The sequence below is a fragment of the Amblyomma maculatum genome, chromosome 7, assembly GCF_055883805.1.
Source record: "Amblyomma maculatum isolate TAMU_Amacu chromosome 7, ASM5588380v1, whole genome shotgun sequence".
Taxonomy (NCBI): Eukaryota; Metazoa; Arthropoda; class Arachnida; order Ixodida; family Ixodidae; genus Amblyomma; species Amblyomma maculatum.
In genome coordinates, this window is record NC_139350.1 from 33,167,166 (window position 1) to 33,182,780 (window position 15,615).

General features: G+C 43.2%; 2 pseudogenes; one reads left to right on the top strand and one right to left on the bottom strand.

The window, feature by feature from the left end:
* Window positions 1-745: 745 nt before the first annotated feature.
* LOC146182934 (uncharacterized) lies at window positions 746-10,407 on the top strand (annotated as a pseudogene).
* A 2,995-nt stretch (window positions 10,408-13,402) lies between these two features.
* LOC146182935 (P2X purinoceptor 7-like) lies at window positions 13,403-15,031 on the bottom strand (annotated as a pseudogene).
* Window positions 15,032-15,615: the final 584 nt, after the last annotated feature.

Here is a 15,615-nt window from a genome sequence, read left to right on the forward strand (position 1 = left end):
CTCCGAAGAGCTTTGCCTCGAGCAGGAAATATGTCAAGTATGTGGGATGGAAATGAAGCAGTTTTGTTGATGGAAACATGAATTTTCTTTGCAGGTCTGGCATTCAGACAGCATCTTGGTCTCGCAAGTTCATTGTATATAAAGATAATCTTCTGCATCTAATAAAATTTTGCAGGAAATGCCACCTTTCTGCAGAGTCTTCAGTGCAGGTATGGAAATAATTTATCCCGTGCAAATTTGTTGCACTGCTCTTTGTTTCTAATTATATGCTTTCATTTTATTCTGATTCCTTCATGCATTTTCGAAATATTTACCTCATAAGACAGCTCAAAATTATTTATTACATAATTAAGTCTCGTACAAAAAAGAAAATGTTTCCACTCATATTCGAACATTTACAAAAAACAGCGAGGGGGCACATTAGCAACAGAAGTACTTATAATCAAATGCAGTGTTAATCAAATTGCCAAAGGTAAATGTGATCAGTATATTTCTTTTTTTAAGAATTGATGATAAATGTGTGATTGGGGTGTTCTGACCTCATGCTTCTTGATGTCCTTGCTTTAGGTCTGTGTGGTAATGGCATAATAGGGGCTTCAGCCCTATGATCTGACATGCTAGAGGACTATATGGGTGTGTATTCGTGTGTGTGCAGGTGTTTGGCTCTCTTGCTGTTATAACATCAACTTGCCAAGAAGGCCACATTTTGATCTCGCACAGTCAACCGAAAAAAAAATGTTTTGCCATGGGCAATCTTCTGCTGGCAGCCTCAATCTTGTTCATGGGCTCAAGTCCTACGCAAATTCTGAGGCTTTTCCAGAGTGCTGGGATTGTATGTTTTACCAAGCGGACATACGACCGCCTTGAAGCAGATATTCTGATCCTCATCATCAGCATCATCATCAGCCTGACTATACCCACTGCAGGGCAAAGGCCTATACCATATTTCTCCACTTCTCCCGGTTCTGTGCTAGCTGCATCCACCTGACCCCTGCGAACTTCTTAATCTCATCCGCCCATCTAACTTTCTGCCGCCCCTGCTACGCTTTCCTTCCCTTGGAATTCAGTTTGTTACCCTAAGCGACCATCGGTTATCCTCTCTTCGCACTACATGTCCTGCCCATGTTCATTTCTTCCTAATTTCCACTAGAATGTCGGTAACTTGAGTTATTTCTCTGACCCATTCTGCACGCTTCCTATCTCTTAATGTTACCCCTACCATTTTTCGTTCCATAGCCCTCTGGGTTGTCCTCAACTTAAGTAGAACTCTCTTGGTTAGCCTCCACGTTTCAGCGCCATAGGTGAGTACAGGTAAGATGCAACTGTTATACACTCTCCTCTTTAGCGATACCGGTAAGCTGCTAGACATAATCTGCGAGTGCTTGCCAAATGCGCTCCATCCCAATCTTATTCTTCTTGTTATTTCCTTTTCATGGTCCGGATCTGCGGTTACTACCTGTCCTAAGTAGACATATTCGCCTGCTACTTGAAGTACTTCGCTACCTAATGTAAATTGCTGTTCCTTCCCGAGGCTGTTTAACATTACCTTAGTCTTCTGCATATTGATTTTCAAGCCTACCTTTCTACTTTTCCTGTCTATGTCATCAATCATTATTTGTAGTTCATCTCCCGAGTTGCTTAGCAAGGCAATGTCATCAGCGAATCGCAGATTACTGAGGTATTCTCCATCTACCCTTATCCCTAACTGTTCCCATTCTAAGTCTCGGAATACTTCCTCTAAGCAAGCTGTGAATAGTACGGGGGAGATTGTGTCTCCTTGCCTAACACCTTTCTTTATGGGAATTTTGTTACTTTCTTTATGCAGAACTATGGTTGCTGTGCAGCCACTGTATATATCTTCCAGCACTTTTACGTACGGCTCGTCTAATCCCTGATTTCGCAATGCCTGCATCACTGCCGAGGTTTCAACTGAGTCAAATGCTTTTTCGTAATCGATGAATGCTATGTATAAGGGCTGGTTATATTCCGAGCATTTTTCTATCACCTGATTGATGGTATGGATATGATCGATAGTAGAGTACCGTTTCTGAAACCCTGCTTGATCCTTTGCTTGATTGAAGTCTAAGGTTGTCCTGATTCTATTAGCGATTACCTTCGTAAATACCTTATACGTAACAGACAGTAAGCTGATTGGTCTGTAATTTTTAAGGTCCTTAGAGTCTCCTTTCTTATGAATCAGGATAATTTTTGCATTCTTCCATGGTTCCGGTACCGTCGATGACACCAGGCACTGCGTATACAAGGTGGCCAGTTTTTCTAACACGATATCCCCCCCGTCCTTCAGCGAATCCGTAGTTATCTGATCCTCTCCAGCTGATTTCCCCCTTTTCATAGTTTCTAATGCTTTCTTGACCTCGTCCTTCGTCACTGGTGGAACGTCTAAATGTTTTTCTCTACCGCTAATCTCATTACGGTCCTGACTACTTTGGCTACTGTAGAGATTTGTATAGAACTCCTCGGCTACTTTGACCATCTTATCCATAATCGTGATGACGTTGCCCGAATTGTGCCTTATCGCATACATCTGGTTTTTGCCTATGCCCAATTTCTTCTTTACCGCTTTAAGACTTCCCCCGTTCTTTACAGCATGCTCAATTTTCTCCATGTTATACTTTCTTATATCGGCCACCTAGCGCTTATTGATTAGCTTTGATATCTCGGCCAATTCGATCCAGTCTGTTGGATTGGAAGCTTTCATTCTCTGGCGTTTCTTAATCAAATCTTTCGTCTCCTTAGACAGCTTACCGGTATCCTCTCTAACTGTCCTACCGCCTACTTCTACCGCGCACTGAGTAATGATATCTCTGAAATTATTGTTCCTTGCTTCTAGGGTAATGTCGCCATCCTCGGTTAGAGCTGAATACCTATCCTGTAGCGAGATCCTGAACACTTCTGCCCTCCCCCTCACCGCTTATTCGTTGATGGGTTTCTTTCTTACTAATCTGTGGCGTTCCTTCTTCAGATTTAGGCTAATTCGGGACCTCACCATCCTGTGGTCACTGCATTGCACTTTCCCGATTACCTCTACATCTTGCATAATGGCGGGGGTTGAACACATTATGAGGTCTATTTCATTTTTAGACTCCCCGTTCGGACTTTTCCATGTCAATTTCCAGTTCTTCCGTTTGCTGAAGAAGGTATTCATGATTCGTAAGTTATTGCGCTCTGCAAACTAAACTAGTAACTCCCCCCTGCTATTCCTAGAGCCAATGCCATAGTCACCTACTGCCTTGTCTCCTGCCTGCTTTTTCCCTACCTTGGCATTGAAGTCGCCCATTAGTACAATATACTGCGTCTTTACTTTTCGCATTGCCGATTCTACACCTTCGTAGAAGCTTTCAACTGCCTGGTCATCATAACTACATGTAGGTGCATAGGCCTGTATAACCTTCAGTTTATACCGCTTTTTAGGCCTTATTACGATGCCTGCCACCCTCTCATTAATACTATAGAATTCATCGATATTACCCGCTATATACTTATTGACAAGGAAACCTACTCCTAGTTCTCGCCTCTCCGGTAAACCTCGATAACACAGTACATGCCCATCCTTCAGTACAGTATATGCCTCACTCGGCCTCTTAACCTCACTAAGCCCTATGACATCCTATTTCATACCTTCTAGTTCCTGTAAGAGCACTGCTAAACTAGCTTCACTAGCTAGGGTTCTAGCATTAAGCGTTGCCAGGGTCAGTTTCCAATGGCGGCCTGTCCAGCGGAGCCAGGCTTTCTTAGCACCCCCTGCTGCGTCACAGGTCTGACCGCCGCCGTGGTCAGTTGTTCCGCAGCCGCTGGTGACTGAGGGCCGGGGTTTTGTGGAGCTTAACATGAGAGGTTGCGGCCAATTACTGCACCAGGGTGGCCAACTCCTTTTCTGGTGAGGGAGTGCATTGCCGGAGGTGTTACCGGCATCAGGTCGCACCCCAAACCTGTTTATGCAATTCCATCGACACACGGATTTTTTTTTTTAATCCGGTGGAGAATTGCGCGGCACCGGGATTTGAACCCCGGTCCTCTTGCATGCGAGGCGGATGTTCTACCGCTATGCCACCGCATGATCCTAGCTGTGCACAAGGTGAGCACAATGTATCTAGTATTAGTGCCTTTTGCCCATTAGAGAAACATCACTTCAATCAAAGTCATCTGGCTCTTCTCAAAATTAAGTATTTTGAAGGAGTGTTTTGGATGCCTTGTGATGAGAAAATGGGCTTTGTGGCATGCATTTGTTATGTGTCGTTACTTTGCCCATTATTACATCTGTATTGCTAGTAAAATTACATTAAAAGTTAATCTTCTCGCTTTTTTGCCAAATTTCTGGGCTTATAGTGCACTATATATGCATGTATGCATACATATGCTAACACTTTCAATTCTAGCTTTGGGAACAGGAAAAGCTTTCAGTATTCTGTATTCTAGCCAGAACTGGTGCTGGCTCGCTGGAGACAGCCGTGCTGATTCGCCGAGCTACTCCGCAAAATATGACACATATTGTTTGCTGGAGACGTCACTGAACCGAGTCATTGATGTGCAGCTTGTGCAGGTAAAATACCTTTCTGGTTTTAAAATGTTGTGCATACTTGCTTTGGACAGTTTTAACTTTTCTTTCACTTGACCTTCCATTGCAGTCAAATGAAGTCGCCAGCAGTGGGGCAATGGAGTTAGAGGGGCTAAAGAGGGCACTGAAAGTTCTAGATGACAAAGATGTAAATGTCAAGGAACTAGTGACAGACCGGCACGTCCAGGTGCGCAGCCACATGGCGAAAGAGTGGTCTGACATCCCTCACCTCTTTGATGCTTGGCATATTGCAAATGGTTACCTGACTGTTTCCTGTTTGACATTGGTCTTGCATCGTGGATGAGTTCTAGTACTACTGTAATGAAGTACTGCAGGCAAGGCTGGAAAAACTAGAGGTTGTCACATTAGTGGAGTAGGAGGCTTTTACTAACATAGACGCTGTCACATTTCTGTTTCGTGAAGAAGATAACCTTCATTGTAACCTGCTGATAGGCCAACCTTACTTCTGCAAGAGTACTGCCATCACTTTCGACTGTGCAGTCTTTATGCCATGCACAATCTCTATGCCGTGCATACGTGCATACGTACTGCGTGTTGATGTTCAGGCTCTGTTATGCAGAATACTGTTTACTCACAAACACTGCCTAATTTCTTGGAGAATTAGTCATAGCAGTGTCCTCGTCATCATGGAAGACTATTGCAGTTGGCCAATAGTTTACTTGGTGAAACATGGCAGCTGAAAATGCCTGCCTGGTTTTCTTCCCTTTCCTGGTGCAGGTCTAAAGAAGAAACTGCCAGCCGCATCACGGTCACGAGGCTGTGGTCTCATTGAGGAGTGGCTTACCTCCATCATCAATCACTTTTATTTTGCAATGAAGACTGCAGCAGGCAGAGGCGACCTTGCTGTTGCCATATGGCGGTCGTTCATGAACCATGTGCAAAGTAAGCACTGTAGGCACAGCGATGAGTATCCCAGCTGCGAGCATGGGGAGCTGCTGCCAAGAAAGTGGATTTTCCCAGGTATATCCATCATGCCAACGAACTAAGTATTTATACTGCACAGATATCCTTTGCCATTTTCACTCTAATTCTAAACAGTGACTTTTTGTAGTTATATATAACACTTATGACATTTCACTTATGATAGTATTTGATTGATTTCAAACAGGAGGATTATAGCTGCTTACTGCTCTACTAGTCAAGGTTTATTTTTCCAGCTACCTAAGTCGCATAGTGAGCAAGAAGCTGAACGCAGAGTGCATTCTCAAGTTAGAATGCTTGTTTTTCGCGTTCTCTAGCCAAAAAAGACCTGCTATCGCAAGTACAGCAGAAAGAAGAGTCATATTTTTGGCCATGGTAACACCGGATTGCTGAGAAACCGAGACAGAAGCTTTTTTTTTTGAAACAGAGAATGTATCCCTCGAACACTGTTCTCACACCGCTCGGAGCCTGTCTAACCAAAGTGGTCAACAAGGAGGAGATAGAATAGGGAGCCTAGAGCAAGATGCACGTCCAGCAACCAATCAAAAGGACTGGACAGCTGTAAAGCTGAGAAAAAAAAAGGCAAACCAAAGCGATCGCCACAAAGCAGGGTCATATTGAAAAGGACCGCGGGCATATGCACCAGGCCGCTTTGATATGTTAATTTAGGCCCTAAACTTGAAGTGTGTGTTGTGAAGTTTTTGAACTCATTTTTCACAGTTTGTACTTTTTGCAAGGTGGTTTAGTTGGTTCGTGGGGTTTATTATCCCAAAGCGACTTAGGATTTTTGCAAGAGTACAACCATTACGGAAACTACCATTTCCAAACTATTCCGCAAAGGGCTGCTTTCAGGCTGGTTTCTGAATTAAAATTTTGTTCGGGTCAAAGTAATAGACTTACTGGATTCCTAATTTTTCATATAAAAAAATTATCGAATATGTGACATGCAGTTACAACAGAAAAAGTGAAGTCAATTTTTTTAATGTGCTCAGAAATTTTCAAAAATGTCGTAAAGAGCCAGCAAATTGCTTTATCCTGCACAATAAAGCACCTAGAAGTTGGCTAAGCAGAAACGGTTAGTACATCCTCATGATTTTTAAATGGTAGTAGTTTTCCTAAGCTATCACACTTAATTTCTTATTATGCTAGCTGCAACTGTTTCGATCTGTGCTAAGGGGATGAAACAGAATACATTTTAAGAACAGGAAGATAGGCCTTCCCTGTGAATTTTATTGAAATTGGTCCAACAGTTCAAAAGTAGGACCTTTAGCCCCGCATTGTCCCTTAAAATGTTTCTGCTTGTGTGTAATACTACATCCTTTTATTTCATGGGATCGGGCACTGACGCTTTTAGGAAATTAGAATCCATTGTCAACAACAATCATTTGCACTTGGACATTAGGCAGGTATCACCATCCAGCCAAACATCGAGCTTGGAGTCATTCCATTCACTCCTAAACAGATTTGCGCCCAAAAGCGTCTCATTTTCCTTCCATGGAGTGTTGGCAAGGTATGAAAATATCAGTGTCTTCACGTGGCCACAGCAGCCTACTCTGGTGTATTTGTGTAATAGATACAGCCTTCATGATAGATTGTGTCCTCAATCATGGACTTCATTGGCTTGCATAATCCAGCATGCCTGCTCAATCAGCAAGTGCTGGTCACTCGGATCAGAGCTAGACAGGGCAACCTCCCAGGAGGAAAGGTTTGAGTTAATTCGCCATGTAATTAGAAACTCTGCATTAGATTGTCTGCCGCAGTTAAAAGTTTGTTCCTACAAATATTTTTTGTTCAAACTCTATATTTTTTAATTTATTTATTGATACCTCAGGGGCCCCGATATGGGACTTCACAGGAGGGGTGGACTTGTGTATGGCGATAAATGTAGACAGGCTAGTGTTATACATGGCTATGATGAGACATCTTCTTCAATGGCAGCCTTGAAGCGTAGGGGATCACCGACGAGTTGCAGGTGGTTGGGGAAGGCCATTCGAGTTGTAAGCGGTGCTCGCGAATAATGGCTCATGAAGCGTAGTTGTGCGGACACGTGGTGGAATGACGCTGTTAGGATGGCCTGTGTGAGGTGCTCAATGCATTGGTTGAATGAGTTGATTGTCACGAGGTGATGCATAACAACACTTATGATAAAGGCAGAGGCGTGAAGTTTGGCGACGAGAAGCGAGAGTATGAAGTTGCAACTGAGATTTCATAGTGGCGATGCTGGAAGTGTACGAGTAGTTCAAAAGAATGAAACGGGTGGCTCGGTTTTTAATGTATTCAAGAGTTTTACTAAGGTTAGAATGATGTGGATCAAAGATAGCACAGTCATATTCGAGTTGAAGTCACTTACACAAGAAGGTGCCATTGGCAGGTTACAGCAGAGGTATCAAACAGTTTGGTTAGAGGAATTAGTTTCATGGTTTACATGGCAAGACCATGTTAAATCATTAATGAACTGCATTTTCAACAGAAACAGTGCGCTAAAACAGGACAGAGAAAGAATACAACACACAGACACAGCGGTGACTAACTGAAGGTTTATTGCATTGCTCGCAATAATTAATGAGCTGAACACCAAGGTATTTAAACGAATTGGTTGAAGCTGTAGTAATATTGTTAATTTGTAAGGGTAAAGTTTTAGATGTATTCACTGACATCTGCCACATAGCGCAGCAATCTTGTATGCGAATTAGATCATTCTGGAGGGCAGAAATGTCAGGCGAGTTAGTTACAGGGCAGTAAATTACACAGACGTCAGCGAAAAGGTGGATGGTAGAAGTTAATGATGAAGGGAAATCGTTAATTTCAATTAGAAAGAGTAAGGGCCAAGGACAGTGCCTTGGGGTACACCTGAAAGGACACGTGAAAAGGAAGAGGACTGGGTATTGGCAAAGACAAACTGCATGCAGTCATTTAGGAAGCCTTGGATCCAGTTAAACACTAATGGATGAAGGTTTAATCGAGATAAGTGTAGAAAGCGGGGTATGGTACTTTGTCAAATGCTTTCTCGAAATCTAGAAATATGGAATCAGTAGGGATGTTGCAGTCAAGATCAGAATGAATGTCATTAAGAAAGCGAACGAGTTGTATTTCACATGAATGTCCTTTACAGAAGATGTGCTGGTTTGGTTGAAAGAAGTCGACAGATGACAGAAAGGAAGTGATATGAGAGTAAATAATGTGTTCCATGATTTTAGAGCGCACATTAGTTAATAAAATTGGTCGGTAATTACCTGAGGTGGAGGAACCTTATCTAGAAGGATGCACAAATGAAGAAATCTCTTCTATCCGTAATGATTGCAAGTTTCACGTTTATAAATGATCATACATCTCATCAAGCAACAACTCTGTCACATGGTGTGGTTTTTCTTCTTTAGGAGTAAGGGGGGGGGGGCCAAACTCATTCTCATTGCATTGAAGTGAAAGGGGGTTGGTGTAAGAAATCAAAGTGAGACTCTAGCGGGGCCAAAGGGGCATTATGTAGAAGAATGAATGAATGAAGAAATGTGTTTTGTTTTTAAGAATGCCAAGTTTCGCAATTATAAATGCCCATGCATTACACTAAAGAAACAGTCTGTTACATGATGTGTTTTTTTATTAAGGAAGGGGGTTGAGGCAAGTGCCTCTTTTGTAGAAGAATGTACCTTTTGGAATTCTGCATTTATATGCACAGATCGCAACTGGCTGCACTGCATTACAATGAGAATGCCTACCGGTTGCAAGAAAAAAATTCCAAGGGCGAGTGTCGGTGGGCAGTAAAATACCTCAAGGCGAGAAAAGGCAATCCGGTGGAAAGCCCAATCAAGGAGTGTGCAACACATGGTGCATACATAACTATAGGTAAAGGCAAAACATGCATGCCTACAATACAGGGAAGGTACTTTTCACATTGTTTGCTGGAAGTGTGGGGTTTAATGTTAATTGATAAGAAATTGATATTGCATGTCCCAATAGCAAATATGGTGTAATCATTTTGTGCTTTAAGTATGCTCAAAGTTCAGGAAGTTCAGAAAAAAAAAGTTATAGATGCTAGCATTGGTGATCAATTTTGTCTACAAGGTAATAATGAAAGACATGCTACCATGCTTGCTGTTTGTCAAATATTTCTGGTAGTATTCTCTTGTTGGAAAGAAATGCCATATTTGCTGGGTGTAGGATTATAAATTGGTTTTAGGTAAAACATTATCAAATGCCTAAAATGAAAAAGTGAGAATGCACTGTTAGAAAAAGAGTCGAGTCTGCAATGTAAACTGTTGGCTTTGCAGCAGAGGCAGGAAAAAGAAGGAGACGGGCCCTTGTGTCTGACCTGCAGGGAGTGGCCTACGTCAGCACTAGCAACCCTGCATCCCCTCTTCATTTACTCCCCACATGCCTAACATGAACAACCAATCCTTAATGGCACGTCTCCCTGCCATCTCCTTTCGTTTCCTGCCTAGCCTTGACTGCAGAACCAGAAAAAAGTTTTCCATAAGCGTGGTAACATTCGCCCAGTTATGACATCTGAATGACACCTACCCTGCTGTCACGTGCATATTTAAAAAAGTTGGGAGATGGCAGGTAAAACACTTATGTTTCCCTCACTGTTGTTTTATGCACGTTAAGAAAGTTGGGACGTGGCAGATACTATACCTGTGTTTCCTTTCAGAATAGTCTGATGTGTTTTCGCTTTTTTACATGTATGTTGTGCAGACTATGTTGAACATCTTTTTCGAATTGTTGATGACCTTGTGGACAGTGGTAGCTTCGGTGCTGCCAACTTGCCTGTCCTACCTTGTCGGCCACCACCACTCACAAGCTTGTTTGCACCAGTGGACAAGGCTTCACTAGTGTGGGACCACCTTTCAAGGTTTTCTTCACGAGATGAGAGTCAACGCGGTGATGCAGAATGAATGACGGCATATCATCGGTCGCAGCTGCCAAAATTGCTGCAGTTTTAAGGTTTCTCTTCTCTCATGAGCATGTCCGCATGAAGTGGCAGGGGATCAGTTGCTGCGGTAATGAGAACTGGCATGGAGTTGTGGCATTAGCATTAGGGACATGAGCACTTATCCATCTTTACAAAGGTGAACATGCAGCACCAGTATAAGTACAGCCTAAAATGTTTGCTGCGAGAATGCTAGCGTGGGTGTATTGTGGTTTGGCATGGCACAAGTCACGAACTTCTCAGTGCAAGGTGCATGTAACTACAAGCAGCCATTTAAAACAGCGGCTGGAAAAGTAGTTGTGGCGGCATAGAAGTTGGTCCCAAACTGGAAAATGCGAGGCTTGTCGAGGACAGCACAAGGAGGCTGAAAGGTTCACAGGCTAACATAAAAGCCATGATGGAGGAATGTCCATGTACCTTTTCACAGCTCAGAGAGCATGTTGTTTATAGATATTACTTAAATAATGGCATGAGACGTGGAAGGTGCTGAGGAAGGGCCAGCAGGCAGTATGAAAGAGTGGGACTGAGCGTCAGCTTCCACATAGTTATACGAGACCTGTAGGTAACATGGGCGCCGAACTTCTGACAGAGAGCCTATGTTACCACCTTCCGAGTCTTTTCCTGTCATTCATGGTGCATTACTGTAACAAATTTTAGTACAAGAATAAGGTAGCTGGGGCCAGTTAAAACCTGGAAAAGTGCCAAAGGCTAGGAAATATCCTGATTTACAGTGCACACGTCTGCAGCCAAACAGAACTATAATGAAAATTGTAAACAGAAGACTTGGTCTTGTAGTAGATATAGTTCAGTTCATCAGAAGACACATGTCTTACGTAATGTGTCCAATGTTACTTATTTTTGTAAGATGCTTGTGAGGGAAATTTTGCTTAATGATGTAACGTGTGCATTGATACTGTAACATTCGACCATCTCCCAAATGGTCGATTGTTGTTTAAACTGCATTTTTATGTCTCATGGCACACGTCACCACGTCTGTTCATCTTCTCATTGTTGTGTCAGGTGCTGCTTGCTAAGCTTCAGTTTTATTCTCCTCAAATTTGTGTTACGTGAATTATATGTTCTCGGCATTCTGCTTCCTTTTTGTGCCTTTTTGACCTTATGCATAGCCCTCAAGGCAAAACACCACTTTGTTTTTTTTAGGAGTGTGTATGTGTATCAGGATGCAGCTTGTTCAACTTGTGCATGTTCATCATTTCATCGCTGTGCTCTTTGTTTCTTCTGCTCACTTATGCAGAAGCTGCAAAGAAAGAAGGAATTTCAGATGCGCAACTTCTATTGCTGTGATTGAAAAAGCAGCTTCAGAACTTTATTAGACAAACTATGATAAACAGTTTCATGCAAATACTCAGCAGTATTTCAGTTTGCACATTATTTTTCAGCATAGTCACTCTGATTCTCCCATGATCAGTTAATGCTATGCAAAAACCTAACGAAGTTGTCTGTTTGGCTAGCTGGTATAGCCACAGCCACTCTTTAGAGCAGAATGTGTTCTTTCCTAAGGCCTTTGTAACCTCTGGGAGCGGTGAAACCTTTTCTCTTAGAGTTAAGCTCTCTGCCACCATAACGGGTGCAATGGCCTCGCTGTTTGCTCCCCACGTACCCCTGTGCCAGCGGATGGTGTGACCAGGTGACAGTGCAGGTGGTGCTAGTTTCGCACTGTGACCTGCTGGTTTCGTGGTGAGCACAGCACCGAAATGAAAACAGAAGATAGTTGTTTTAGCTGCGTAACGAGCATAATCAACTCATGAACTAAGTATTTATAGCAAAAATTGGCTGTCAGAACCACTGCAATGACAAATCACTGTAGTTCATCTAAACAATGATGGGCATATGATAGGTATTGTCTAAATGCAGACGATGGTGTAGTGTACTGATCCATTCCTTGCATATGTCTCATAGTCTGCATTAAAATGGCAAGTGCTAGAGGTTTGCTTAGTTATTGCGATTTTGGCATGACGGGCATATGATAGGTATTTTGGTCTAAATGCAGACGATGGTGTAGTGTACTGATCCATTCCTTGCAAATGTCTCATAGTCTGCATTAAAATGGCAAGTGCTAGAGGTTTGCTTGGTTATTGTGATTTTGGCATGGTTTATGCAATTAATATCCCAAAGCAACTCAGCCTATGAGGGACACAATGGTAGAGGGCTCTGTTGTGCGCACTCGCAGCAGTCATAGAGCAGTTGTAAAGAGAAATCGGGCTCTTGATTTGGAACCGAGCAGATCATCTGGGGTATAGCACATGGTCCTGTGGTGATGACTAGTGCTGGGCACACTTGGGAGTGCCATGGAGGGTTCACGTTTTATTGCTGGCGAGTGCTCCATAATATCTGCATGCATTTCAGGCTGCCATAACCCTTCAATTAGGGTGTCTTTAAAGGGTGTGGGTGGTCTCTGGTTCATTTCTTCTGTGTGTGGTGCAGGCAATGTTTAGCTGCTTTATGAGAAACCTGAAAAAGTGAAGAAAGCTTAACACCTCTTCGTTGCTCATCACATCACATAGCCTTTGTCGCCAGGACACAATGGTGATGCAAGAAACAGACAGATTTATCAAACTGAAATTCTGGAGCCAATGCTTGGCACTCTTCACTCACATGACTCTCATTTGACATATTTATGTATTGTTTTAGCTGCTGACAAGCACCTACAAACTCCAAGGACCGGCAACCTAAAAGGAGCCAATGCGGCACTTCCAATTCTCTCTTCACCTGTGCTCAAGCTGCGACTACTGTTGCACCAAGTCATGCATGTATTGGCCATGTTAACTGCTCCCACTATCACTGTAACCACTTTTTCTGTTAAGTTAGTGCTGTTTTTTGTGTGCTTTGTGTTGCAGTAGAGTTGTAACTGTGAGGATTGCAAACATGAAATAAAGAACGCCTGATTTTTCTGGCATTTTTTTGTTGCTTTTTGTTGCAAAGCAAACAAGTTGAATTTTTTACTGGGGATACCTGAACCCTGCCTATCGGGCCGAGGGAAATGCATTTCGTATTTCGCCTACTGCACAGCTTGGCAGCCCCACGCGATTTCTGCGGCGCAGCCAAATCCACACCCGTCGGGTTAACTGTCTGTACGCCATGTACCTGTATCTCCTAGTTATAAGAGAAAGAAAAAAAACTGATTAGCAAGCATATGGAACTAGACTGGCAAGGCATCACCATGGACAATGACCAGCTGTCTTATTCCTTTTTGCAAATGCTGACAGCTACTGCTATTTTTGGGCATGTATGCTAGGTAATGGCTGAATTTTTATTTTCGCATGGCATGACGGGAAATGAGAATGCATGCATGGAGTCTGTTTATGCCCAGTATGTGCATATAAATTCTCGGATTTGCTTACAAAATTCGGGGGTTGAAGAAATGCATCGTTTGATTTATATAGTTAAATTCCGACTTGTAAGATGAAATATAGTGATAGAGAGAGAACACATATACATTGAAAAAAAAAAGTTGTGGTGGCCATGGCGTTCTGCATTACGCAAAAGGAAGCTAAATCAAGCCGCTCTATCGTTGCGGTGCGCCGAAAAATCGCTTGTATTTATGAGGTATCTTCTGCTGCACGTAAACATGACGAACGCTTAATAAATAAAGCTCATTTGCTTAAGTGTGGATATTTGGTGCATCGACAAGCGATGGTCCATTTTCCCTGAGGGCGTAGTACGCCACCTCTAAAGCATGCACATTCAGGCATGCGTGCACGAATGTGGGGTGGCTTGTTACGCACTCTGCCCCGTCAGGCACACGGGCGGCCACTCGCGGGATTTCGCGGCAGCGCACTGACTCCCGTTCGCTATCCATCGGCAGACAGTGACCGCAGGTGCACCTGCAATAAATATACATTTCATTGTAACGCGTAGTGTACCGTATGCCATGCAGACAGAAAGCGCCATAATGAAGACTGCGTGCGCCCGCTGATTGTGTACTACATACTCCGAAGTAAACACCGCAAAGTGGAAAACGTTACATCAGCGTTACCGTTCGTAGTGTCTGTAATGACCGACTATACCGCAATAGGCACTGACGATGAAGACGTAAATACGTTTCTCTTATAAGCACTAGTAATAGTGCACAGCAGCGGGAAGAAAATTGATTTCACAGAGCGACAGGGCAATATGCATGAAATATATACTACTCCGATGAATACCCCGTCTATCGGGCTGCGCCGCCAACGTTGAAGTGGGTGGTGCAGCGCGAAGACACGAAGCACACAAGAAGAGAAGCACTACAGACCAGCGCTCCGTCTGTTGTACTTCTCTTCTCTAGTGCTTCGTGTCTTCGCGCTGCACCACCCACTATGCAAATGTACCAACTCGCCCAACTGTCCATCCTACTTGAAAACGCCAACAGTCTTACCAGTCAACGTTGCCACTGCGCGGAACTTGTTGCGCCGGAACTTGCTGAGCATCCATCGCTTCGCTGTCGTCATAGTTGGCGAGCGGATCGACGCGCTAATGATTCTCCGGATTTTCAATTGCGTTTTCACCGCCGTCCTTGCTGAAAAAGGCCTCGATGTCCTCGTATTCCGAAGACGAAACACTTTTATCGGAATCCGATTCTAACATAGAGCTTGCTTGGCTGGGTGCGCCAGTGCAGCACGTGTATGCGAGAGCAGACGATGACCAGCAGATTGTGCCACTGCTATTTGTCCCCACGTGACCAAGCCGGTGTGTCGCTTTCCCAGCTGTGACGTCAAGGCCTAACCCGGCGCTCAGAAACCGAAACGAAAATCGCTCAGTATAAACATGCAATAATAAATTATTCATCGGACATAAATGATACCTAGGTCGTGCATCATGCTCCCTGAAACAAAACGCGACATTTCAAACAAAGAACGCGCAAACGAAAAATGAGGCGTCCCAACCCCTTTAACATATTTTGATTCATAACCAAAGTTGTCCAAAAGAACAGAGAAGATAAGCGCGGAACTCCGCTACTTCATTATTATTTTATTTTGCCCCGAAACGATTTTGGCAGAAAACCCAGTTGCAGATCTCGTCTTTCCAGTCATCGGGCCATAATATATAAAATTTTCAAATAAATATAAAAGGTTGACCATGCATCTTTTTTGATCTTACGTGGAAACACTCTACTATTTCTTTATTCCTTTTCCACCACGCAGCGTGGTTGAAATCATCGAATCTAAACTAATAG